Source organism: Ovis aries, chromosome 1 (assembly GCF_016772045.2).
Source record: "Ovis aries strain OAR_USU_Benz2616 breed Rambouillet chromosome 1, ARS-UI_Ramb_v3.0, whole genome shotgun sequence".
Classification (NCBI taxonomy): Eukaryota; Metazoa; Chordata; class Mammalia; order Artiodactyla; family Bovidae; genus Ovis; species Ovis aries.
Genome location: NC_056054.1, coordinates 204417510 through 204444713, shown reverse-complemented (window position 1 = coordinate 204444713; position 27204 = coordinate 204417510). Strand labels below are relative to the sequence as shown.

Below are 27204 nucleotides of genomic sequence, written 5' to 3'. Positions count from 1 at the left end.
GAGGAGCAGAGGTGCTGAGGAACCTGGAGGCGCGCTCCGCGCCGCCTACGCCGCCTCACAGCGCGTTGCAGCGCTTCCCGCCTCCGCGCGCACCTTTCCCCGCCCGGGGGGCGGTGCCCGACGCGCCCGGAGAGGTGCGCACGCGCGTGTCCGTATTCGGGGAGATGATGTGCCCACTCCCGTAAGTGTTAGTTGCTCATTGGTGTCCGACTCTGCAACCCCAAGGACTGTAAGCCACCTGGCTCTTCAGTCCATAGCATTCTCCAGGAAAGAATACTGGAGTGGGTTGCCATTTCCTTCTCCAGGGGATCTTCCTGATCGGAGGATGGAACTCAGGTCTCTTGCATTGCAGGCAGATTCCTTACTGTCTGAGCCACTAGGAACATATCTTGAATCATCCCTTAAGACTGGGTGCGATTCAAGATCTGTCCTCCAGCTGTCAGGGAGAGGAGACAGCGACTTCAGTTTGGTATCCCACCCTACCCCCCCCCCCACCCCACACCCCGCCCCCTCGCCTGGTATCTGTGGAGAAGCCCAGGCAAGAAAGGGACTGGCAGGAAATTCTGCGGCCGCCCGCCGGTGCTTTGGAAGAAGGGCTGTATGAGGTGCATTTGACCGTCCCATCTCGTGACTCCAGGGAACTAGGGGTGGCTAGAATTTGTTTCCCCCTGTTAGGGGTTGTCCCGTTCAGTTATCAGCGTCCACTGGACACACTCGCATTTGGAGCCGGGAGCGCGGGCTGTGCAGCAGCCGGACTCAGCAGGCGGGTACGTTCGAGTGACTCCACCGTGTGGGCCTCTTCCTTTGTGCAGCTCGCGAGCGTTGCGCCAGCCAACAGTGAGGCGCGCCAGCGCTCCCTCCAGGAAAGGCTCTGGCACAGCGTCCTTGAGAATCCTCCCTGTCAGCCGCAGGAGCGTCTGCTCTGCAACTATCCAGTGGTGGATGCCGTCGCAGGGCTTCATTAGGTGGCTCCAGATACTACCTGACAGGAGGAGTAACCGAATTCAGAAGCCCACGTGAAAAGCCTGAGCAAATGCAAATCTGGCCAGGTTGTCCCCCCAATCCATTCGTAAAAGGAGGGACCCGGTCGCGAGAGTGCCAGGATCACCCACAGGTTCTGAGCCAATTCTAGAAAGCTCAGGTTTCCTCTTTTTCATGTAAAAAGCCGAACCCCAAACACCTTGGATGAAATTTCTAGTAATAGCTCCTCAACCCAGGCATTCGGAGATGTTCTTTAACGCTTTCTGCTAACAGTTGTGGGCTGTGGTTAAGAGATGGTGTTAAGCCACCTGCAGAGTGAAATTTGTGCAGAGATTCTTCCCTCCTATGACTGGGCTCTGTGCACTTTGCCTGCACAAGTAGAGCAACCATTTTCATAGCAACCCCTTGCAAGGAATTCAGAGAGGGGTTAAAGATCCAAAGGAGTAATATAGCTTTGGGTTGTGTTTCCACAGTAGTTTCTGGCTCTTCAAGGATGACAAGTATTTTTGAGGAACCAAATGAAGGCTTTCCTGTTGGTAGTAGTATCCGGTGCCCAGTCAGAGCCAACTGTGAACTGGTCCCTAGAAAGCAACATATTGCTGAGGAGACTGATAATGTGAGACTTTCTGGAATTTGCAGATTAAGTGAACTCAGCTTCTTGGATTAAGTCAGGTTCTTATGGGTGAGAATCATAGATGGAAGGGAAGGGAGAAGGGAAGAGTAATGAGAAGCTTATGAATAGGAATGAGAGAAAAAGGAAAGAAATAAATCACATTCAGAAGGCAGCTCTCCTTCCCACATCTGTACCTTCACAATCTTCAGGGGTTTCCATGGAGATGAATTGGCTGATTTATGACAAGATGTAACAGGCAGTGTCTGTCCTCAGAAACCAGTTCTGTCCCCTCATCTTTAACACACACTCTCTGGGGCCTCAGCTACTATACCTGGGCCATGAGGGAGTAGGTCTGTGATCCCCAAGGTCCCTTTTTGCAGTTCTGAAATCGTATAACTAAGCAGAAATGAGCATAGCTTTCAATAGCCCATACCTCCTTGTTCCTTCAAGAAAACAGTCATTATCTCAATTTTTCTTGTGAACATGGACAGGCTTCCTGTCTTCTCTCCTCCACCGCCCTCCTCCCTTCTGTGCCTCTTTTTATCTATCCTAATTATGATTTATCTCTTGTCTCTGACAAATTACATTACTCTAATGTATGGCAAAATCAAGGAACAAGTCAGAATAGCCTGCCTTCTTCTCTACTGAACAAATTAATAATCAGTCACATCTATTGAGTATCAATTATACGCCAAAGGTTGCAATGTGCTTAGTCGCTCAGTAGTATCCAACTCTGCAATCCCATGAACTGTAGCCTGCCAGGCTCCTCTATCCATAGGGATTCTCCAGGCAACAACACTGGAGTGGGTTCCCATGCCCTCCTCCAGGGGATCTTCCCAACCCAGGGATCGAGCCCAGGTCTCCCGCACTGCAGGCGGAATCTTTACCATCTGAGCCACCAGGGAAGCCCATGAATACTGGACTAGGTAGCCTATCCCTTCTCTGGGGGATATTCCCAAGCCAGGGATTGAACTGGGCTCTCCTGCATTGCAAGCAGATTCTTTACCAGTTGTAATAGGCAGTGTCAATTACAGCAGCTATCACCACCATATAGTAAGTGACTGCTCTGTGCCACCTGCTATAATGGCAGGCATTTCACAAACATCGTTTAAGCCCCGCAGTAACCCTGTATGGCTTTAGTCTCATTTTGTAGATGCTGTTGGTATAAGAACCAAAGTGTGTATCACTAAACATATGACTCTAGACCATTTTCTGCCTTCAGGTAAGGATTTGCCTCAGCTTGGAAAGACAAATCATCCTCCAAGCACTGCCAAAGTAGATTCTACCTCCCTTTTGGTGGATTGTCAGCAATGCCTCTGACAATGAAGAGAAAGACAAAGGATCCACCCTGGGTGCCACAAATGAGGTGAGGTACCATTGGGCCACCTGGTTTAGTCTAAATCAGTGGTTCTCAAACTAGCAGAATCACCTGGAAATATAGATGAATTTTTAAAAAATACAAATTCCTAGTCCTTGCCTTCAGGGATTCTGATTCAGTAGTGTGAGATAAGATCTGAGAATCTGCATTTCTAACAAGTACCCAGGATTACTGATGCTGCTGGTCCTGGGACCACACAGTGAGCACCACTGACTACAGCAAAGCTATTCAAACTTCTTAGACTGCAAACCATAGCATGATATAAATTTTACCTTATGACACAGCAGACATAAATATACATAATTAAAACAAAATGAAAACAATTGTTGTATGGAATAATTTTTCCCTTCAGAAAATTGACTCAAAATGAATCACTGACCTAAATGTAAAACACAAAACAATAATATTCCCATAACAGTTTTCATTCCAATCCCATAGAAGGGCAATGCCAAAGAATGTTCAAACTACCATGTATTTGCACTCATTTCACATGCTAGCAAGGTAATGCTCAAAATCCTTCAAGCTAGCCTTCAATAGTACATGAACCAAGAACTTCCAGATGTACAAGCTGGATTTAGAAAAGACAGAGGAACCAGAGATCAAATTGGCAACATTCATTGGGCCACAGAGAAAGCAAGGGAATTCCAGAAAAACATCTACTTCTGCTTCGTTGACTATGTGGATCACAACAAACTGTGGAAAATTCTTAAAGAGATGTGAATACCAGACCACCTTACTTGTCTCCTGAGAAACCTGTATGCAGGTCAAGAAGCAACAGTTAGAACTGGACATGGAACAACAACAACCTGGTTCAAAATTGGGAAAGGAGTACATCAAAGCTGTATATTATCACTCTGCTCATTTAACTTCTATGCAAAATGCCAGGTTGGATGAATGACAAGCTGGAATCAAGATTGCTAGGAGAAACAACCTCAGATATGCAGATGATACCACTCTAATGGCAGAAATTTAAGAGGAAATAAAAAGCCTCTTGATGATGGTGAAAGAGGACAGTGAGAAAGCTGGCTTAAAACTCAACATTCAAAAAATTAAGATCATGGCATCCTGTCCCATCACTTCATGACAAATAGAAAGCAGAAAAGTGGAAACAGTGGCAGATTTTATTTTCTTGGGTTCCCAAATTACTGTGGATGGTGACAGCAGCCATGAAATTCAAAGACATTTACTCCTTGGAAGGAAAGCTATGACAAACCTAGACAGTGTATTAAAAAGCAGAGACATCACTTTGTCAGCTAAGGTCCGTATAGTCACAGCTATGTATGGTAGTCATACCGGTAGTCATATACGAATATGAGAGTTGGACCATAAAGAAGGCTGAGCACCAAAGAATCGATGCTTTCTTTTTTTTTTTTTTTTTTTAGAATTGATGCTTTGAAACTGTGGTGCTGGAAAAGACGCTTGAGAGTCCCTTGGACAGCAAGGAAATCAAATTAGTAAATCTGAAAGGAATTCAACCCTGAATATTCACTGAAAATGTTGATGCTGAAACTGGAGCTCCAATACTTTGGCCACCTGATTCCAAGACCCGACTCACTGGAAAAGACCCTGATGCTGGGAAAGACTGAGTGCAGGAGGAGAAGCGGGCAGAAGATGAGATGGTTGGATAGTATCACCGACTCAACAGACATGAGTTTGAGCTAACTCCAGGAGATGGTGAAGGACAGGGAAGCCTGGTGTACTGCAGTCCATGGGGTTGCAAAGAGTCGGACATGACTTCAGTTCAGTTCAGTCGCTCAGTCGTGTCCGACTCTGCGACCCCATGAATCGCAGCACACCAGGCCTCCCTGTCCATCACCAACTCCCGGAGTTTACTCAGACTCATGTCCATCGAGTCAGTGATGCCATCCAGCCATCTCATCCTCTGTCGTCCCCTTCTCCTCCTGCCCACAATCCCTCCCAGCATCAGAGTCTTTTCCAAAGAGTCAACTCTTCGCATGAGGTGGCCAAAGTACTGGAGTTTCAGCTTTAGCATCATTCCCTCCATAGAAATCCCAGGGTTGATCTCCTTCAGAATGGACTGGTTGGATCTCCTTGCAGTCCAAGGGACTCTCAAGAGTCTTCTCCAACACCACTTAGCAAATGAAAAACAACAAACAACAACATAACATAGGAGAAAATCTAGATAACCTAGGATTTGGTGAAGACTTTCTAGGTACAATACCAAAGGTATGTACCATGAAAGAAAAACTTGATAAGATAGACTTCATTAAAATGAAGCTTTTCTGCTGTGTGAAAGATACTATTAAGAGAATAAAAGGAGAAGTAATGGGTTGATAGAAAATATGTATGAAAAATATAACTCTGTTAAAAAAAAAAAGGACTATTATCTAAACCATACAAAGAACTCTTTAAAAAAAAAAAAAAGGACTGTTAAAATACAAGAACTCTTAAATTTCCTACAAAGAACTCTTAAATCTCAATAGTAAGAATAACCTGATTTTTTAAAGTGGGGGAAGGGTTAAGCTCTATCTTATGCTCATTATTGCTGTAAAAATAGTCTACAAACTTACAACTAGAAGACTAGTAAGTTCTAGAGATATAATGCACTGTACTAGTGATTGTAGTCAACAATACTGTATCCTGTATTTCAAAGTTGCTAGGAGAGTAGATCTTAAATGTCCCACCAAAAAAGGAATCATAATTATGTGACATGAAAGAGGTGTTGGCTAATCCTATGGCAGCAATCATATTGCAGTACATAAAGGTATCAAATCAATAGGTTGTACAGTTTAAACTTATACAATGCTATGTGTCAATTATATCTCAATTTTTTAAATATAACAATACAGAAAAAACAGGTTCATTTTAAAATTCTGTAATTTCAATTTTGAGACAATTAAGAGGAGGATTTGTTTTAAATACCTGTTTTTCACATTTTTTGAAACATTACAAAATTTTGTATTTTTCACATCCCACACCCTTTTATATCAGGACATTCCCCCTTTCTTCTTCCCCTCAGAAAACTCTGTAAGGGCTCTTCGCCCTGAAGCCCATGAGAGAAAAAGAACCCCATAAACTACAGAAAGAAATATCCATAGGGCACTCAGGTAGCCTAAAAGGTCTGAGAACAGCAGGCCCCACCCTAGTTGGATCCCACCCCAAGGGACGAACAAAGCAGGGACCCCCACGGGCACGCAGCCATCTCCTGCACTGCAGCTCTGCTCTCTTCTTTGATTGGTTTTAGCGGTGACGCCCCCTCCGAATGCCTCGCTCGGATTGGCCTACTTCTTGGATCGGACTGGACGGTGGCCAGAGGAGGACAAGAGACTTCTATACGGTCTGGAGGGACGATTTGGGTCACATCTGAGACGGCGTTGCACATCAACAAGCGTCCAGGCTCCAGGGACATGGCGGCGGCCTCTGTGATGTCGGTGCTGCTGATGGCGACTGAGAGGAACCGGTGGCAGCTAGTCCAGGGCCTGCTGCTGCTGCTGCCGCCCTGGCAACGGTGGGTGGAAAGGCGGCTGTATTCCTGCCCAGGGATGGGGGCGTGGGGTGTTGGCCCGCCTGAGCGGTGCGAGTTGCGGGGGTTCGGGAGGCTCGGTAGAATCTGCTTGTCAGCGGATTCTGCTCTCAGCCCCACCCATGAGAAGTCCTCCTCCACCCAGCCCTCTCCTTTGTCCCCCTGCTCGAGAGTCACTCTTCAACCTGCCCTTTGCCTTAGTTTCTCCCGTTAGCGGTGGGAGTAGGGGGAATGGAATTGGGCCTACCATCCTCCAGGCACTCTACCTTTGGGGGCAAGAATAGGGTTGACAGATTTAGCGATTAAAATACAGGATGCTGGTTAAAATTTAAATTTCAGATAAACAACACAATTTTTATTATAAATGTCTCCGATATCAAATCAAATTAAAAATATAAAACAGTATTTGTTATTTGTCTGAAGCTTAACTGGGCGTCCTGTTTTTTATTTGGCAGTCCTAAGCAAGAATACCATTTATACAACTTCCTAATCATTTACAGTGTCCTTTCATAGCACTGCCTATATAGGGAGTATTATAATCCGTGTTCTAATGCAGCCCAAGATTATGCAACTAGTAAGTAACGGGGCCAGGACACTTTAAAAGCCATTTCAGTTATGCTGTCCCTCTCAGGTGTGCATTTCAAAGAAAGATTCCCCGGGAGCTCTTTTAATTGTTAGAATGAACCTAACAAAAGCAAATTTATCTTTCAGGGGGCCTGGAAAGTTGTTTTATATTAGGTTCTTTGCTGTGGCATTTACCTTATATTTAAGGGAAGAAACTGTATTAAATTGTCAAGGAATATTGACTTACTGTGTGATGATGAAAGTATATTACACATGTATTAAATCACAATGGCCTATCATTCGACTTTGATATCAGTGGATAAGGTTATATTCATGCAAGAGAATGTAGGGACATCATTGCATAGGTAATGATTAAGGCGGTGAAGGGTATTCTGGAATGAGACACACCTGGGTTCAAAACTTTAGTTTCACACTTTGATGGCAGTAGGCAAGTTTCGTAATCTTTCTGGGCCTCCATCTCCTCTTCTTTAAAGTAGAAATGATAATAATTGTATCCACTTCATAGGATTGTTGTATTAAATTCTTGTCAAGTGCCTGGGACATTGAAATTTATTAATTTTATCTATGATTAACCATTACACTTTAACTTTCAGTAAATGTGAATTTTTGACATAAATAATTAGATAATAAGTATTTTAGTTTTGAGTTGAAAAAAGCCAAGTAATCAAGAATATTATGAATATTGTGAGTTTCAGTGCAAAGAAATGTACTATTCAATAATAGTTAAAGCAGATATTTTAGACCATAATATACCAACTTTACCAAATCACAAATCTGTAAGCCAGGGTAATATAATAAAATTTTATATTTTAGTCTCAGAAATTGTTCCCCATGTATAATCTTACATGCTTTAATATTCATTGTGTTATAAACAGAAAGAAACATTAGCACTCTCCAAGGGAAAGAAAATGACTACAGAGTGAGAAATAAAGCCAAAAAATAGGTTTATGGTCAGTGGCTGTTTATGGTGAGCTATACTTAGTATGTTTTAAAAATCAAATGTCCAGCTTTGTAGGAGTTTTATATTTCTTTTTATTTCCCTAGTGTTTACAGTATTAATGTAGTTCACTTACAAACTATTCTCTAAAATTCCTCTTGGGAACTTTTCCCAGTTTTTCTCCAGAAAAACCTTTCCACCACCTTGAAGAGAATGTGGAATTATGAAAATTAAAGGTCTAATCTTAGCAACTATTGACTGTTACCTAAGTGATAGTAAACAGGTCATTTAACATTTCTGAGCCTTGGTTTATCTCTAAAATCATAACTACCAAAAACCTGTTCCACCATCCCCAAGGTTTATAAATGCTACCAATTATTACTAGCTGTTGCCCACCAGAGAAAACTTCAACCAGGGGTGAATCCAGCTATTTGTATTCTTTGTGCCTGCAGCAAGCCTCCTCACAGGGCTACAGAAATTTGCACACTGGATAGACTTGTAATAAAATAAATTCATGGTAGTCCACTTCACCTGGGCTTTCAACAGACCAAGAAATTAAAGCTTTCTCTTTTTTATGGTAGCCAGGATCTATGCCCTTTTTGTTATTGTTAGGTCTAAATGCAATTTTGCAACATGAAAACTGCGGTCTCTATAATTAGTTAGGAATCTTTGTCACTCGTGATACATCTGTTGCTTGCTATCTATTTTCAAAGCTTATTGCTATGTTAGCTCTAAAATAAAGCTTTTCTTAACAAAGCTATAGGCTTTGTTAAAATCAAGTCTGCCAATTAAAATACAATGGGAAAAAAACTCAAGGCTGTATAAGTTTCCTATTGGAAAGATACTTATTTTTGAAGTGAATGATAATCAGTGAATACATATCAGAACAATTTGCCATGGATCTATAAATATAGAGCTTGTTTCCCTACTTATGTGTCTTATACATAAAAGAATTATGTAGAAAATGTTTGTTTGGGTTCTTTAATTATTTAGCTGGTAGAAAACTGAGGATCCCAAGTTTGAAAGGGCACAAAAATCTAAAATTAAAAATGAGATGCTTTAAAGGATTTTATCTTGAAGCAGTTTGATTTGTCTGCCTTGTAAGCTTGGAAGTGATTCTACATTGTGCTGCATAAAAACTGTTCCCAGACCAGAATTTTAAACTAAATATAAACAGTTTAACATTTAGCCATGTGCTTTGAAAGTCATGTGATGGAGGCTTTATTTGCAAAACATAGTCATTTAAGCTTTTTACTTTTAGATCCAAAAGATACTTCCAGCACTTGGATACTACCTGGGAGCAACTTGTCATGCTTGCATTGTATGGAACAAGTGTTCAAAATAGAATGCAAAAACTGTAAGCTGATGGAAGAGGCAGCACATGACATCCCTGATACTCCAGGGAGAATATTTGATATAGGAGATACCTTTGTAAGTATTGGCATATTTTTCCTAGGGCATTTTTAAACCAGTGATATTTAGGGTATGGGAAGGAAAATAATTATCCTAATGGTTTAAGCCAGTTGCCTTGCATGAATATCTAGAGATAATACTAAGACTTTTCTTTAATAGGCTTTATTTTTTAGAACAATTTTAAGTTTACAGGAAAATTGGGATGAGAGTTCCCAGGTTCCTATATTGTTAACAACTTATATTAGTTTGGCACATTTGTTAAAATTAATGAACCAACATTGACACATTATTAATTAAAGTCCAGGATCTATTCAGGCTTCCTTAGTTTTCACCTAGTATTCTTTTTCTGTTCCAGGATCCTGTTCAGGATACCATGTGACATTTAATTATGTCTCCTTAAGTTCTTCTTGCCTGTAACAGTTATTCAAATTCCTCTCCCTCCCCACCATTTTTTTTTTTTAATGACCTTCACCATTTTGAGAAGCATTGGTCAGATAGTTAGTAGGATGCACTTGTATTGGAATTTGTCTGATGTTTTCCTCAAGATTAGACTGTAGTTAGGGGTCTTGAGGAGGAAGACCACAGAGGTAAAATACCATTTTCATTTCATTCTATCAGGTGTTTTTACTATTGATGTTGACCTTGATCATGTGATAGAGTTTGTCAGATTTCTTCATGTAAACTTCTTCTTCCCTCCCCGCTCCTTCTGTACTGTGGTCTCTGGAAGGAAGTCTCTATGCACAACTCACTCTTTAAGTAAAACTTTTTTTCACTTTCTCAAATGGACCAAGATGCTTATTTTGGATGAAGCTGATAAGCCAAAGGATTAAAGGTCAAATCCATGAGTTTTACCAGAAATCAAATACAAGGACTCAGGTGTGCATGTGATTTTTTTCAGAGGGCAGGTTGGAATAACTGTTGCAATGTAGCTGTGAAGTGCTATATTGCCCTTTCCCCTGCCAAAAGCAATTGTTTCCTACAATCTCTGTCTAGCTCAGTTCTGTAGTAAGACAGGGACGCTTGGTCTCAAACATTATTCCTCTAAGTATTATTATGAAAACTGTTACAGTTGATATGTCATTATAATTAGTCATTGTCTCTTTTTTAAGGTTGTGTCCCTTTCTGCCTTGGTGCCAATCAATATGCTGAAGTCCTCAAAAAGTTCCTGAGAGATCCATTTCAAATTCTAGTGAAGAAAGAACTGATCTTTGAAAGGTATATATTATACCTTTAATCTAAAATTGTAGTAACTAGTATCTGCAGTATCTTAGTGCTTGTAATAAAGCTAACAAAGTAAACACAAGAAGAAAAACAACCGTACCAGATAGTAGAAAAACTACAGGTAACTAACACCAGAATATTTTGTTCTAAAATTTGGTACAGTAATATCAGTATTTTGGCAGAATTAAAAGAATGAATTTCTAATGGGTTCCTTCCAATGGAAGGGCTAAGAGTGAGAAGTCAAATGGCTTTTTATTCTGACGCTGATCTGAATTAACATTTTCCTCTCTGAAATACTGTAGAGATTGTATGCTGTCTATGACATATGGGGGACCAGCCAGTACACAGGCTGTTCTTTTAAAGGACTCAAGGCAAAGGGTAGACTGGATCCGAGAAAACGCATGTCAGGATTGCAGTCTCTTACGTGGCAGGAGCTGTTCTTCCCTGGTACTGCTCCTTAAGACACTGTTAATATCTCATTATTTCCTCAATAAACTGAAGCAGGATCTAATTACAACGTAGCTGAGAAGTGCTGCATTGTCTTTGCCCCCTGCTCAAAATAAGACTGTTTCCTTTCAAGTCCTGTCTGCCATGCCGCTGTAGCACCCAGGGATGCGTGGTTTCATACACATTTACCAGTTTAAACCCTGACTCAACAAATGACTCCTGAGAGTTAAGGCTTATTCATATTTTGCAGGCGCTGACAGAAGGAAAGGGGCATTACCAAGAGGGAACTCCTTGATAAGGTACAAACTACATTTTGATACTGACTTACTGGTATTTAATTTCATTATGTTATTTATCTACTAAAAGTTGATTTTGAGGGGAAGATTTTTCATTGTCTTTGTCAGCTCAAGCAATGTAAGGAAATAAAGACCTTACTCCACAGACAGCGGTGTGATTTATAGAAAGTTCATTACCATTTTGTGTCCTGAAAGATTGTATAGAAGTTGCTTTTGAATTAGAATTTGAATATATTATCATATCTCAGCTCGTATTTTTATGTACAACTAATGTTGATGGTTATGAACTATGATCTGCCCACTTGTGAAAACTGTATTCTCAGTTGAGTATTTGTCATCTTCACTGAATTACTTGCTTTTATTCTGGAAAAATAAATCATGTACTGTTTTTTCAAGTACGATTTTGTCAGCCAGGCATCCTTGAAAATCAGGTAAATGAATCAAGAAATGTGTTGATGAAAAGTGGTATTTAAATTGTCCTTAGAAAGATTTGTGGTTAATCAGAACACAGTGGGAAAACAATGTGAAATGTAGTTCAGATTTTGGACTTTATATAGTTTATATTCAAGGGCTCACAGAGAGTCAGGCACGACTGAGCAACTGAACTGAACTGAACTGATAGTTTATATTCAAAGGGAACATCACTAATGCTGTTAGATCTGGTTGTCTTTCTTAACTTACACACTTTTTTTGTCATATTTCTCATATCTTGTGCATTCTTGATGATTTCCTGAATAATTGAGATTTTTCTTGGCATTTTCTGGTAGCAATTTATGTTGACCCAGGCTTAGTTATAGTAGCTTTATCACTTAAATAAATTGAATTATGTCTTGCTACTTATATAAAAATAACTTTGTCAAAAAATATAGTAGTAGTTGGTAAGAATAGATGATGAGGTGATGCTCAGAAATGGTATCGGCCTGATTTAGGACGTAGACTCTTAAGTGCAACAGCATGTTGTCTGGATAAAGAGCAAGTCAGTGTTTTCCTATTTGTTTTTCTCTTGTCCTGGTTATTTGATATTTTAAGTTGTTCCACCCAAGACATTTTTGACCGGGTCTATCATCTGTTTTAGTAGCGAGCTGTGGCTGTAATAGTGATACAGTGGTAGAGTCAATAGTGTTACAGTGTATGAAGTGACCTGAGCAGAAATCAGTGATAAATATGGGTTACCATACAAATTTTTTAGAGGTTCCCCATGCACAGAAAAATTTTAAGTCCTAAACCAAGTCTGTCCAGTAGAACTTTCTATAGTGAGGGAGATGTTCCATATCCATGCTGCCCAACACAGTGGTGACAGGCCATGAGTGTCTACTGAAATACGGTTAATGCAACTGGGGGTTGCATTTTCTATTTTATTTAGTTTTAATTTAAATAACCACATGTAGCTAGTGGTTATTGCCTTGGACAGAATAGTCCTAAGCAATGGTTAACATTCCAGAATTTATATTTTCAATTTGTAGTTCCAAAAATGTGTCAAATGGATCACACACCTGTTCCTTTTGTTTTGTCTGGTATTTACGTCTGTCCCAGGCTAACACCTGCTCTTGGCCCACTTTGGCACAGGCTTTAATTTCACTATCCCAAGCACAATTCTGTAGTCTGCTCTACAAGTAATAACACTCAGGCTGCCTGATAGAATCTGATCTTGCAGCCAGATGAATCTTTTTGAACAACCACAAAAGTAATATTTTCTTTTTCTCTAGATTTTGTGATTAGCATCTAGTGCTCTGATTAGAAGCCCTCCAAGTATAATCTTGGCAAAGAAACAGCCACTGGTGGTTAACAAGTAATTCATATCATTTGTACTTCATATAATACTTGATAACTGATATTCTGGTGAATAATTTTTCTTTTGTTCAGAATTGGAAGCGGGAGTCAGTTTGGGAGGAAAGCTGTGGCCATAAACATTGAAGAAGACAAGAAGATTCTTTGTGACACTGAGACTTTCTATCACACTACGGTAGAGGAAATGGCAAAGACTGTGGCTGACCTAATTTAATTCCTGGAATGAAATGATTATGAATGTAGTGCTTGCTGTTGCTGAACGGGCAATCACATTGTGCATTGTGTTTCTTTTGGGGGTAATATGTGAAGCTTGTCTCAGTGCTCATAACAGATTAAAAATACAGATTTTGATAGCAAAGCAACTTCAGACATGATTTCATGATATCATTGGTTTTATCCTCTTGTTTCCTAGTTCTCTACACATGGTTGTATTATTTGCCATCATTTAATAATATGGACTGAAAGATATAAAAGCAGCTATTTATAAAGTTTGTCTGCCTTTACTGTATTAGTCACTAACTGAATAGAGCTAACTTTAAAATGATTTTTTAAGAAAATACTTAAATTTATTTTGTTTGGTATCATTTTTTTCAGTAAGGCATTTTATTAGCAGTTAGTTGAATGTTTATTGAATGTTCAATAAATTACAGTGAAGTATTTTTTCTCTAAAGTTGTTTGGTCCTTATTTTTTAAAGATTTGTACTTCTTGCCATAATCCATATTTTCAAACAAAAAAGATAAACTAGCAGTCTATAGTAATATTTTAATCTAGTTATAAAATTATACACAAAGGATACAACAAACATGGCTTTTCATAAAAAGGTTTAATAGTTCCAAGTTAGCTGCTGCTTGGCAGTAGTATAAAGACTGATCAATTGCAGAGTTCACCAGTACCGTCTACTAAACATTATCTGCTTCTTCAAGAAGAAAGAAGCAAAAATGTAAGATTCCTCCCTCCTCTGGTATGGCAAACATTTCCTGGTACACATCATGTAACTGCTCAACAACAAGGTTTTGTTAATAAACTAATTAATCAATAGATTTCTTTTCCCATAACAATAACATGGAGTTGCTATTTTTTGTTTTTGTTTAGTTACTAAGTTGTGTCCTACTCTTTTGTGACTCCATAGACTGTAGCCTCCCCAGGCTCCTCTGCCCATGGGATTCTCCAGGCAAGAATACTGAAGTGGGTTGCCATTTCTTTTTCCAGGGGATCTTCTGACCCAGGGGCCAAACCCAAGGCTCCTGCATTGACAGGCAGATTCTTTACCACTGAGCCACCCGGGAAGCCCTGCGTTGATATAATTATTGACTTTACCAAAAGACCTGCAGAGCCCTAATTAAAAGCCACATTTAATAATGTGGATTTTATTCTGGATCAAAGGCAACCATTATCGCCAGCTAAAGATGTGTTTGATTAGTTTCTTGAATTCAGTGGCTTCATCTTGACACGTCTGCCTCCCAGGGCTACACTCTCACTTTTCTTCCTCCTACTTATGTGGCCCTCTGCACGTTTGATTAGTTTCATGAATTCAATAGCTTCCTCTTGACACTTCTGCCTCTCACTTTTCTTCCTCCTACTTATGTGGCCCTCTGCTATCCTCTTGTCATTCTTCTGTGTGCTCCTCCAAGTGTTAGACTGACCTCTCCCTGGTATCAGTCTGAGGACTCTGGCACTTCAATATGTTCAAAAGCAAACTTAACCATCTTGTTCCAGTAATGTTTAGCTCATTATCTTGTACCTCCTTCTCTTATCTGGGCTTCCCTGGTGGCTCAGACAGTAAAGAAGCTGCCTGCAATGCTAGAGACCTGGCTTCAATCCCCGGGTTGGGAAGATCCCCTGGAGGCAGGCATGCCAAACTACTCTAATATTCTTGCCTGGAGAATCCCCATGGACAGAGGAGCCTGGTGGGCTACAGTCCTTGAGGTCACAAAGGGTAAGACACGACTGAGCGACTAAGCACAGCACAACAAATTTGGAGATCATTTGGCAATGGTTTCCCAGTTTGTCTCCCTGCCCTCGGTCTTAACTTTATCCAATCCATGTACTACTTGGCCTCCAAGGTGAGCTCATAAAAATTTAAATTAGTAAATAGCTTTCCTTTCTACCTGGGATAAAGTCCAAAGTCAATAGCTTTCCTCCATCTAAAAGTTATCACCAAACCCGAAGTCAGCAAAACTTTTTCCTGTGTTCCTTTCTAGGTGTTTTATAGTTTTATGTTTAATACTTAGTTCTGTAAATCCATTTTTAGTTAATTTTTTTGAAAATATAAGGTCTAGGTTTATTTCTTTCCATGTGATATCAAATTGTTTCAGCACCATTTTTAGAAAAGACTATCTTTTCTCCATTGCATTTCCTTTGCACCTTTGTCAAAGATTGGATCAATATAATTGACTATATTTATGTAGGTCTATTCTGGGATCTTTTAAGGGAAACTTTTTACCTCTACTGTCAAAATTCTACTCACAATACTTCACTTCTAGGCACTTCCAAGAAATCAGATGTTGTTTTTTTTTCCAGTATCCATAAATGATTTCACATCTGATTCTTCACATGCCTGCCTTAATCTGTTGGGACTGCTATAACAAAACACACAGACATGTTTAAAAAAAAAATTTATTTCTGGAGGCTGGAAGTCTGAGACCAGGGTGCCAGCATGGTCAAGTGAGGACCCCGTTCCTGGTCAAAGACTTCTCATTGTATCCTCACACAGTAGAAAGGGAAAGAGAGTTCTCTTGGGCCTCTTCTATAAGGGCACTAATCCCATTCATGAGGGTTCCACCCTCAGGACCTAATCACCTCCCAAAGGCCCCAGCTACTAATACCATCACATTTGGTATAGGACTTCAACATATGAATTTGGGGAAGATACAAGTATTCAAATCATAGCAAAGTGCAATCCCAAATCCTTTTCCATCTATTGTGTAGAATGGACTGTTTTGGTTCGTCCATCTGTCATTTAAAATAACACAATCCTTTAGCCTTCTTTTACAGTGATGCTTACATCATGCCAGCTTTGGTATGGTCATCATGATCATTATCTGAACTCTTGGCAAATACTGTCAGAATATAGTGTCAAAATTAAACTAGTACTATCTCAACACAAAGCACAGTAGTCAATCTACAGTCCAAGCCAAAGAAAACCAGTAACACTGGCACTTAAAATACACTTAAGTTGTACACTTCAGGTGCATCACTTAGAATAATACACAAGTAGACAATCGATTATTACAAACTGCAAATCACGACTGTCAACATCAGCTTGCAAGACCAACAACAGCAGGAAAGCAACCCTAACTCTGGAAGACAGATCATCTATGCCATATCTATTCGATGCTAAGAATAGTGTAACTTTCAGATATTTGGGCAGCTGCCACAAGGATTTATATGTTCCCCCCAACCTTCAGCATTTATTGCCTAAAACTGGGACTATTTGTGTACTGGTTTCCAGAGATGCAGGACTTTCAGTGCTAACACAACAGTTCTGGGCAAATCAGAACAGTTGGTCATTCTCCTCGGTTCGATGTAGTTGAACTTCTAAAACCAAACCTTCCCATCTATAGCAACTTCAGTTGTTTGGCCACTGTTTTCATAAACCATAACAATGCCATTGACAGTGTTGATGTAATGAAGGGAAGACCTAGGAAAGATAGACTCCTCTTTTATAGTACTCAGCTTCTCTTCATGACGAAAGAGCACCCAACTCTGCTAAGGTGAATATAGTCACCAGGCAGCCTTTCCCAACCCAAAGCAAAGGGCTCCTCCTCTCATGTGTTGTATGTTGATTTGACATGATTTCAAACCCACTTGTCTATTACCTACATTATTTTAACCCACTTGTTGATGACAAAGACAAACAAATAAAAAATAAGTTGCTTTTAAATGTAAAAAGTTTCCACATTAAGAATGAAATCAACCGTGTCATGGTGTCATCATCTCACCTGTGGGTTAAGGAGCACACAGAGAGATCAGCTGGATAGGGGCTGAGTTCAGTTCAGTTCAGTCACTCAGTCATGTCCAACTCATTGCGACCCCATGGCCTGGAGCACACCAGGCTTCCCCATCCATCACCAACTCCCAGAACTTACTCAAACTCATGTCCATCGAGTCGGTGATGCCATCCAACCATCTCATCCTCTGTCATCCCCTTCTCCTCCCACCTTCAAACTTTCCCAGCATTAGGGTCTTTTCAAATGAGTCAGTTCTTCCCATCAGGTGGCCAAAGCACTGGAGTTTCAGCATCAGCATCAGTCCTTCCAATGAATATTCAGGACTGATTTCCTTTAGGATGGACTGGTTAGATCTCCTTGCAGTCCAAGGGACTCTCAAGAGTCTTCTCCAACACCACAGTTCAAAAGCATCAACTCTTTGGCTCTCAGCTTTCTTTATAGTCCAACTCTCACATCCATACATGACTACTAGAAAAACCATAGCTTTGACTAGACAGACTTTTGTTGGCAAAGTAATATCTCTGCTTTTTAATATGCTGTCTATGTTGGTCATAGCTTTTCCTCCAAGGAGCAAGCATCTTTTAATTTCATGGCTGCAGTCACCATCTGCAATGATTTTGGAGCCCAGAAAAATAAATTCTGTCACTGTCTCCATTATTTCCCCATCTATTTGTCATGAACTATGGGACCAGATGCCATGATCTTAGTTTGCTGAGTGTTAAGTTTTAAGCCAACTTTTCCACTCTCCTCTTTCTTTTCCATCAAGAGGCTCTTTAGTTCTTCTTTACTTTCTTCCATAAGGGTGGTATCATCTGCATATCTGAGGTTATTGATATTTCTCCTGGCAACCTTGATTCCTGCTCGTGCTTCATCCAGCCTGGCATTTCGTGTGATGTACTCTGCATATAAGTTAAATAAGCAGGGTGACAATATACAACCTTGATATACTCCTTTCCCAATTTGAAACCAGTCTGTTGTTCCATGTCCAGTGCTAACTGTTGCTTCTTGACCTTCATACAGATTTCTCAGGAGGCAGGTCAGGTAGCCTGGTATTCCCATCTCTTTAAGAATTTTCCATAGTTTATTGTGATCCACAGATTCAAAGGCTTTGGTGTTGTCAATAAAGCAGAAGTAGATGTTTTTCTGGAACTCTTGTGCTTTTTCAATGATCCAAAAGATGGCAATTTGATCTCTGGCTCCTCTGCCTTTTCTAAATCCAACTTGAACATCTGGAAGTTCACAGTTCAAGTACTGTTGAAGCCTGGCTTGGAGAATTTTGAACATTACTTTGCTAGTGTGTGAGATGAGTGCAGTTGTGCAGCAGTTTGAACATTCTTCGGTATTGCCTTTCAGCAGAGGAGCTGAACTGAGGGGTTATTAGCATAAACACATGAAGAAGTAGCTAAGATGAGAGGACATTTGTGCTATAAGTACCCAGATTGTGTCTGGAAAATCTGAAAGTTCTGATTTAGGCAAAGCTAACCTTTGCTGATCCAGCTCTCTGAAGACTGTCGACAAAAAATTAGCCAAGAGTTGATCTAAAAAGCAGTAGAAAATTTTATCTAAGATGACTTGAGGATACAGTCTTTCATAAAACTCTAAGAACTGACTTGTTTCACCTGTGTGAAAGCACACTTGTTTCAAGTGTGTGAAAGTACAGTTGCACACTTTTCAAAACAAAGGGTTTTTTATTTTATTTTTTAACAAAGTGACAAATTGACAGTTTACATATTCCACATCTGCACATACAAGGGGAATAGTGGGTGATCGTGACTCCTTACAGGATTTTTTTTAAAAAGGAATATTTTCTCCTAAGGAGTTACCTTGCTGGCACCACGAGAAAATTGGTCTTTTTGGTAAAGCAGGCATTCTTGTGTCTTCTAAGGAGATCTGGTTAATGTACAATGCAGTTGCCAACGCACATGAAAAGGAAGGAGCTAATAGCAGAAAGAGGCAGGGAGAGAATGTTATGTTTGAATTGTTTTTTCTTGTCCTGGCTTAAAATAATTTTATTTCATCAAGACCTTGGGGTTTTGACTCCTGACGTGATAAAGACCACTCTTAACCGTAGTGGGGAAAGCTTGAAGTGCCCAGTCAAGATCATCTTGCCTGTAATACCCCCGCCCTCATTCTCTCCAACCTGCTATAGCAACTTGGGACTTTTCACTTTAGGTTCACAGGTAGCTGGGCCTCAGCTCTCAATTGGTTAAGCCCACTCTCTTGAGAACTAACCTCAGAGAAAAGGTATACCTCAACTGAATTTGGATTTCGTCATCCCACTTTGCCTGCAACAATAGTGTAATTAATCTTTCATTTGTTAGGAGTGTTTCTTTCTTTATTGGCTTATTAAGAGTTGTTATCCTATATGCCATTGTCTGGTGAAATTATAAATCCCGTCATGAGTGCGTGTTAATTAAACTACTGATTAAGACAGTATCAGTCTCTGAGTGTAATTTGCTACCCCCCAAAAACACCAGGATCTGAATTCACTTGTTACAACTAAATGACATTTCCCCAGGCCAGGCTTTGCTGCTGGAAACCACCAACAGGCAATCAAGGCCCGCCCTTCCTGTTCACATGGTCCTAAATCTTCTCTAGGGTACATCCTCTAGTTTCCTATTCAAACTGCAGGGGAGGGAACTGGAGGGAGGCCCACAAGCCTGCCTGACCTGGAAAAAGAAAATGCTGAGCTTACAGGAAACAAAGAGATCCCAACAATGAGTATGAGCTCAGCGACTCTCCACAAGAGAATGCTGTGGGAGCAGCTTCCTTTGCGCCCGAAATGCGGCTACGTGACCAATCAGCAGGTTGGAAACTCCAGGGTTACCTGGTTTAGGGCTACCTGGTTATCATGTGACCTCAGGCACCCCTCCCTACACGCTGATTTGGTGGTTTAATCTGCAAATTGGGGATGAATGTCAATGTACTGTTACTGAGGGGGTATAAAAATTACACGTGACTTCAGAGACTGATGAAAATAGGAAACAGGAAAGAAAATAGAGAATAGATGAAAATATCCAAATATCTGGAACATAACTTGGGTTTATCTGTGTTTGGACTGGAGACAAATTTATATCCTCTTTTTAAATAGGGGACAGTCATCAGAAGGATAAAGAAGAGGAAATTTGTAAAGGAATTTGAGGAAACAGATGGTAGACCCCACCCCAACTCCGGGAAACTCACAACTGTTCAAAAATATACAAGGGAGTCCTTTAACCTTTTCTGGACAAAAGTAGTTTACCTACAGTCGCCTCTCATTTATTCTACCTCACACCTGCTGATAACTCATTTCTTTGTTGAGTCTACGTTTGTGACCATAATATATAGTCAGAACAAACTATATTGGTTAAAATTGTAATTAAGATGACAAAGACTGACTGCATTTTAGTCTATAGTTAAACTACGGCAATTTCCAGTATTTCAATTCATCCTGTAAGTATTTGAGTACTTTCTATGTAAGTACTTATACTAGACACAAAGGAAAATAACAGACCAATAGTGGTCACCCTCAAATATTGGACACAAGTAATTGGAGTCAAGACAAAATCACAGGAAAAAAACCCAATACATCCCTGTAAGGTACAGGTGGGTCAGGGTTAACTTGGGCACCACCAATAGCAGGCCCAGTAGGGGTGTCCTGAGGATCAGAACTCAGAGAGGGTTGAATGGATCATAGAATTTCAGAAGTGCTTGAGGATCAACAGGACTTAGATAGTCTCAGAAGGAGGAGCAATCTTTTGTTTCAGGTGTCACAAATAAAGCCAGGTTTTAGTTAAAGCAGTGGACACAGGTTTTATTCAATAACAATAATAACAAAAGGGATGAGCTGAGCTCCACCTTGATTTGTGCAGAGGTGACAGGGTGCTTTTAAAGAGAGAATGAGGGAGCAGGGAGGGGCAGTGGGTGGGGGTTCAAGTAGTCAGGGAAGTGAACTGGAATTACAAAACGTGAGTAAGAGTGGATGAGTATCAGTGTGATTAGGCCAGCTGTGTCTGACTGCTGCAATCTTAAATTTAGGAGTCTGTCTTTCCTGATGATTCCCCATCAGAGGAATGGCTTGAGAAACACAATTCTCAAATAAAACTAATTTTTGCTCAATTAAAACTAAAATTAAAACTCAAACTTTCCTTTGCTCAAATAAAACTCCTTTCTATTCCTATTATAGATTGCTGATTATTCCTGTTGACAAAGCATTACTAACAAAAGTGAGAAAACTGGTTTCGTGAGTCAGGAGTGAGGAGGGAACAGGCTAGCTTTTAGGCTGTGTTGACAGAGGTGTTGGAAAGAAAGCAGGTGGTCTGAGTTTGGAGGCAGACAGCACTGGAGGTCGGGTGGACACCCTGATGGTAAAGACGAAGGCGGCTATGAACACAGGTTAACTCTGGAGGAGGGAGAGCTGAGCAAAGGCGTGGAGGAACAGTCAACTCAGGGGAAGAAGAGGGACAAGTCAAAACAAGAGGAACTATTTTAAAGGGCTGGTTCATCAGAAAGTTAAGATGGGGTAACAAAGGTCAAGGGAAACAGTTGGAAGTCAGGGCAGACAAGGCCTGTCATGGAGCTCAAGTGGGAAGACAGACCTGGAGCAAACAGTGAGAGATGTGCTGGGAGCCCGAGGGGCTCTCAAGGTTGGATGTGGGTGGGGTTGGGGAAAGCATCTTCCAGGAAAAGCAGCAGCACTAAATCTAGACCAGAGTAATGTTAACTAGAGAAAGCCAATGGGTTTGAATTCAAAAATGTGCATATTTTTGTATCCATCTATTTGTTTCTTAACCACTATTTCTGACCATCATTGTAATACATTAACAACATCCAATCTTGGAGAAACTGTATTTCTACATCCTACCTAGTAGACATGTGACACTCAGAAGTCCAAGGAGCCCTTGTTTTATGGTAAAGATGTTTGTTCACACTCCCTCCCACACACTGAAGACAACTTATCAGCAGGAAAAGTCGTTTATGTGGCTTCACTTAGAACTGCATTTCTTTTGAAATTTCAAAGTCCAGTCCACTCCCTCTTCAACCACAACCTCTAAACATTCATCTGGAATCCTCTGCCCACCCCCTACCTGCCCCCTAACACCCCTGGCCCATCCAGCCACCTCCTGACTCTTCTTCTACCCACCTCCCTGTCTCAGATGCAGGGTCACCTGGCACCTTTGCCCTCTTCTGCCTCGTTCCTGTCCTTCCACCCCAGCAACCCCAGACCCTGGGTCATTCCCATCTTCTCTAAACACCTTCTGGGCTGCTGGAGAAACGTAACGCACCAGGCAGAGAGCACCACCACACATGGCGACATCCAGCTGTGGGCAGAGTGCTCAGTGCAGTGTGACTGGCCTCCACTCATTCTAATCTAACTAATATTTTAAAGCAGGACTTTTTAAAAAATCAAAAACAACGCAAAAAATCCATGGTGAACAAAACATCAAAGTTTTAAAACAGAGACAGGCTCCAACTCCACACTAACTTAGCCCTGCCTAGCTGCCCTCACCCTAATCCCATCCTGCTGTAGGCAGCCCACTGGTGCTAAACATTGCTGACTGGAAAGTGATCTTGACTCTGAATTAATATATGCATAAAAGAAACAAAGTTTCACCAAGAAACATTTACACTTACTAATGCAATACATATTTTCACTTAAAAAATTTTTGTTTTGATGGTAACCCACTAAATTCCATAAACCTTTGAGCAGAGAACTGCAATTTGAAAAAGCGACCACTAGAGGGATCCAAAGTATTCTCCTACTGTACTGTGATCGTGGCCCAAACGAAAACAGACCCCAAATTCCATAAAGGCACTAATGTAATCCAAAGGGAAGACAAGGGGACTGGAATCAAGAGATATTATATGACTGTCAAGAAAACACTGAGTCATTTAATCATCCCACTGTGATGCCAGGTTCCTCCTTGTTGGGGAAATAAAGGACTCTAATGAAAGCTGCCCTTCTGAATGGCTGTATATCATCTCTATGGAAACACTCTCAAATTATAGGCCTCTTATTCTAGTTTGGAAAGTTTCATATGAATTAGAAAAAAGAACTGTCGTTTTCATGAAAAAATCAATCTGATATTCAAAATATCTGATGAATCATCAGTATTAAAGATTAAAGTGGCAGGTTTAAAAGCTATGAACTTCTCTTGGAAGCCACAGTAAAAATCAGTTTTACTACTTTCTACCTTCTACTTTTAGTCTTTCAAGTTTCATGGTAGGACAATTCTTGGCCCTTGTCCAGGGATGGAAAAATAAATATAAAATTATCTGTAAATTATTAATACTACATAGATTCCTATAGTCTAAGGTTTTTCCCCCCATTGGCTTCTTCTGGTGATCTACTCCTCATTAAACAAATTTTCCCCTGCTAAAACCAGTACAGGAGCCAAATGAACATGTTACCAGAAGTCACAAATCACCCAAAACTTATTGGAAAGCTTATAATTTCAACTTCGTAGATTTTTCTCAGGAAACACATTGTAGCAAGTAATGCTGAGAAGCATATATGCTTACTGTTAATGGTATAAATGTTTCATTAATCTTGTTAATGATATAAATGTTTCCAGTTCATGGTAATAGCTTATCCTATCTGCCTAAGAAGGAAGGGAACAATCTAAAGTATGAATTTATCACCCTCATTTTATGTGTGGAAAATTATGTGTTCTCTCAGTTGTTATATCACTTATCAATTCAAATTTGAGGGCTTCCAATTTGTTTATCTCCTCCATGGGCCAGGGGCGGCGGTGGTGGGGGTGGGGGGTGGAACTACTGAATAGCTGTCTTCTCATGTTTTGTGACTGTAACATAAGCTTTGAAACTTTAGCTCACATCATGGGCAAAGATACTTGGGGTATCCCTCCACAAAGAATATATTCAGAGAATAGTTCTTGATTCAGCCTTAGTTCAAAGACTTTAAATTCCAACTTAGCATGGAGGTGGGACCGAGCAGAAACTTGGGTTAGTCACCATTTCTCACTATTGGGTACTTGAGACCTGCCAACTATGTCCAGCCACAAAATCCACACCTACATAAACCATTACTTTCTTCACAAGATACATACAGGGTAGGTTTCTATTCACTGACATGGAAAAATAAAGGCAGTGAAATGCCAAATGAACAAATAGGCAAAGACAAGCCCTGAGTCTTTACTAAGGGAACTGGTGGTATAAGGATTGTAGAGCATTATGGTACTTTAAGGAACTTAGGGCTTCATGCTTTGTCCATCACCATTGCTATAAAAGGGCCTGCTGTGTTCCACGTCCTGGAGATACAGTTTCTGTCACTTGTGGAGCTGTGCTGCAGAGTCAGAAACTGGCTGCTCTTTCGTCCTTGACTCATCAATTTCCCTAGTGGCCTCTGGTCTTAGAGCCAGGAGCCTGGATTCAACTTCTCAGCCAGCACTTTAACCTCAATCAAATCACTTAACTAGTCCAAATCCTGATTTCAATGGTGTGTTGGCAAATATTTTAAAACTGGCTCTCAAGGGATGGAGGGGAAGGGGCTACTGACTTAGTCTTTGCTGACTTTCTTGGTGTAAATACTTCCACCGTGGCCAGTATCAAGCTGCCAAGGTGAAGTCACTTAATGAAAGAAATAAGTGCCATTGTTAGCAACCAGGGTCCTTGGTCTCTGCAATCAGTATAAATTGATTAGAGGTCAGAGAAGGAATTTGGGCAAGGCTTTATTGGTATTTGTGCTGCAGCAGGAGGGAACAAAAACAAGAGGTACTCTTGCTCACTCCCTGAGTGTGGTGGGCGGCAGGGGGATGAGCTGTTTCCTTAAATGAGGTGAGAGTAGGGGCAGATAAGTGGATTCAGCAGAGAGGTGGCTTGGGTGGTCTTCCCACGCTGTTGGCCACACTGCGTGTGCAGGGATCATACATAGTACCCTTGCTCCTGTCACCTCGGAAGTGACAACTGGGTTTTGGCCTTCTTTGTATCTATTGTTCATAATTTGCCCCAGCCGCATGTGCGTGCAGTTGGTTTTAGTCCCATACAGTTTGTGTTCTGTTGCACAGAGATGTCTGTTCAGGTGCAAGCACTGTAGTAACGGGTCCTGGGTCCCAGCCTGTGTCATCACGACTCCAGCACAACACTGCTTCTTCCTCAGTGAAACAGAATAATGATTAGTACATATTTCTGTTCACAGAATTGTCATTTCTGACTTCATTCATTCATTCTTTCAGTAAGAATTTGTTGGAAACCTACCTACACCATAGGTACCGTACCAGGTATTTGAGATGAAAAAAAAGAGAGCTCACTGTCAGGAATTTAGTAGCTCAAATAAAATAACACACATTAACCAAAAAAAAATTCCCACATTTTTAATCCTTAAAATGCTATACCTACAAACGCAGGGATTGTTAACTTGAATTAGGTTTAATAAGTTGGGTGTACAAAGGACTTCAGATTCTGTATCCAAAAGGTTTTATGTATGAAGGCCTATTTTTTTCATTATTCAGTATAATGAGACATTAAAGACCATATATCTAGGGAAATTTCAGTAATAATTTACTTGTGTTCTACCTACTCCCATAAAGCAGTTGAAATAGTTCTTATGGAAAAAAGAAAATGTTAGAAATAGAAGACAAATCAAGTGATCACAGAGACCAGAAACAGACACAGGAGAGACGAAGGAGCAGATGGAAGTTTGGCCACTGAGCAAAATTCTCAAGTGTTAAAACTTCCTTAAAACCAGGAGAGTGTCTATTTCATCAGACTGCTAAATTAATGCTTAAAAAAAGTGTGAAACAGATTGCCAGTCCAGGTTCAATGCATGAGACAAGGTGCTCAGGGCTGGTGCACTGGGATGACCCTGAGGGATGGGATGGGGAGGGAGGTGGGAGGGGGGTTCAGGATGAGAAACACATGTACACCCATAGCTGATTCATGTCAATGTATGGCAAAAACCCACTCAGTTCAGTTCAGTCGCTCAGTCATGTCCAACTCTTTGCGACCTCATGAATTGCAGCACGCCAGGCCTCCCTTTCCTTCACCAACTCCCGGAGTTTACTCAAACTTAGGTCCATCAAGTCGGTGATGCCATCCAGTCATCTCATCCTCTGTTGTCCCCTTTTTCCTCTTGCCCCCAATCCCTCCCAGCATCAGAATCTTTTCCAATGAGTCAACTCTTTGCATGAGGTGGCCAAAGTACTAGAGTTTCAGCTTTAGCATCATTCCTTACAAAGAACACCCAGGACTAATCTCCTTTAGAATGGACTGGTTGGATCTCCTTGCAGTCCAAGGGACTCTCAAGAGTTTTCTCCAACACCACAGTTCAAAAGCATCAATTCTTTGGCACTCAGCTTTCTTCACAGTCCAACTCTCACATCCATACATGACTACTGGAAAAACCATAGCCTTGACTAGATGGACCTTTGTTGGCAAAGTAATGTAAAATATTGTAAAGTAATTAGCCTCCAATTAAAATAAATTAATTTTTAAAAAAACACAATGATTTCAACACAGTCATTGTATGGATCCATAGTGTTTCATGTTGTTACTATTTACAGTATTAAAGTCTGGGAATTTATTAAGCATTAATGGAACATCTAATCAAACAGAAGAAGGATGTGAAACTAAGAGCCTGTTTTTGTAAGTCTGAAGCCTCAGGACCTACTCTGTGCTGAATGAAACAGGCTCCTGACATTCCCTGCCCTGTTGGCCAGCTCAGACTCCTGCACCTTTCCCTGGGTCCCACCACCGCCTGGCACAGTGGCCATCTCCTGCATTTGGGCTCCCCCTGCCTCCCACGCTCCCCACCCAGACCCTGCCCCAGCAGCCGGGTTCCCACAGGGCCCTGCGTGTAGCCAGGACTCCTAGCCCCTGCCCCTGTTTCCTCCTTCCTGGGTCACCCTCCCATCTTGCTGCAAGTCCTCACTTCTTAGAGAGGAGAGGACAGTTCAGATCTCACCTCCAGGACCTCTCCAGCCCACGCCGATTCCTTCTCCTTGCCATCCTAACTGTGCATTCAGTCACACAGTAACTGAAAGGCCTATGACCTTTGCTTCTTTTCTTGTGAGAAATGACAAGCAAGGTGTGATTAGACCAAAAACCACATCATCAAATTTTTAAAAACAGAAATATATTTATAGAATGATCGCAGCGTGAGGAGGGATAGTA

The 27204-nt window shown here is 40.9% G+C and overlaps 1 protein-coding gene, 1 long non-coding RNA gene and 2 other non-coding genes across 4 annotated transcripts in view; 3 read left to right on the top strand and 1 right to left on the bottom strand.

Annotated features, from left to right (window-relative positions):
- Window positions 1–6265: 6265 nt before the first annotated feature.
- Window positions 6266–13813, top strand: LOC105602999 (uncharacterized). Its single transcript, XR_001021854.4, has 5 exons — window positions 6266–6441; window positions 9240–9409; window positions 10501–10606; window positions 11310–11358; window positions 13219–13813. It is a non-coding gene; the product is annotated as an uncharacterized LOC105602999 (long non-coding RNA).
- On the top strand, window positions 10605–10779 carry LOC114111375 (small nucleolar RNA SNORA81). The gene has a single exon (XR_003587444.1). It is a non-coding gene; the product is annotated as a small nucleolar RNA SNORA81 (small nucleolar RNA).
- LOC114111255 (small nucleolar RNA SNORA63) lies at window positions 11111–11242 on the top strand. Its single transcript, XR_003587338.1, has one exon. It is a non-coding gene; the product is annotated as a small nucleolar RNA SNORA63 (small nucleolar RNA).
- A 4949-nt stretch (window positions 13814–18762) lies between the features above and the next one.
- The window catches only part of KLHL6 (kelch like family member 6), an 81909-nt gene continuing 73467 nt past the window's right edge, over window positions 18763–27204 (bottom strand). The window contains exon 8 of the mRNA XM_004003107.6: window positions 18763–25183. The gene's annotated coding sequence lies outside the window, so the exon portion shown is untranslated. The remainder of the gene's footprint in view (window positions 25184–27204) is intronic.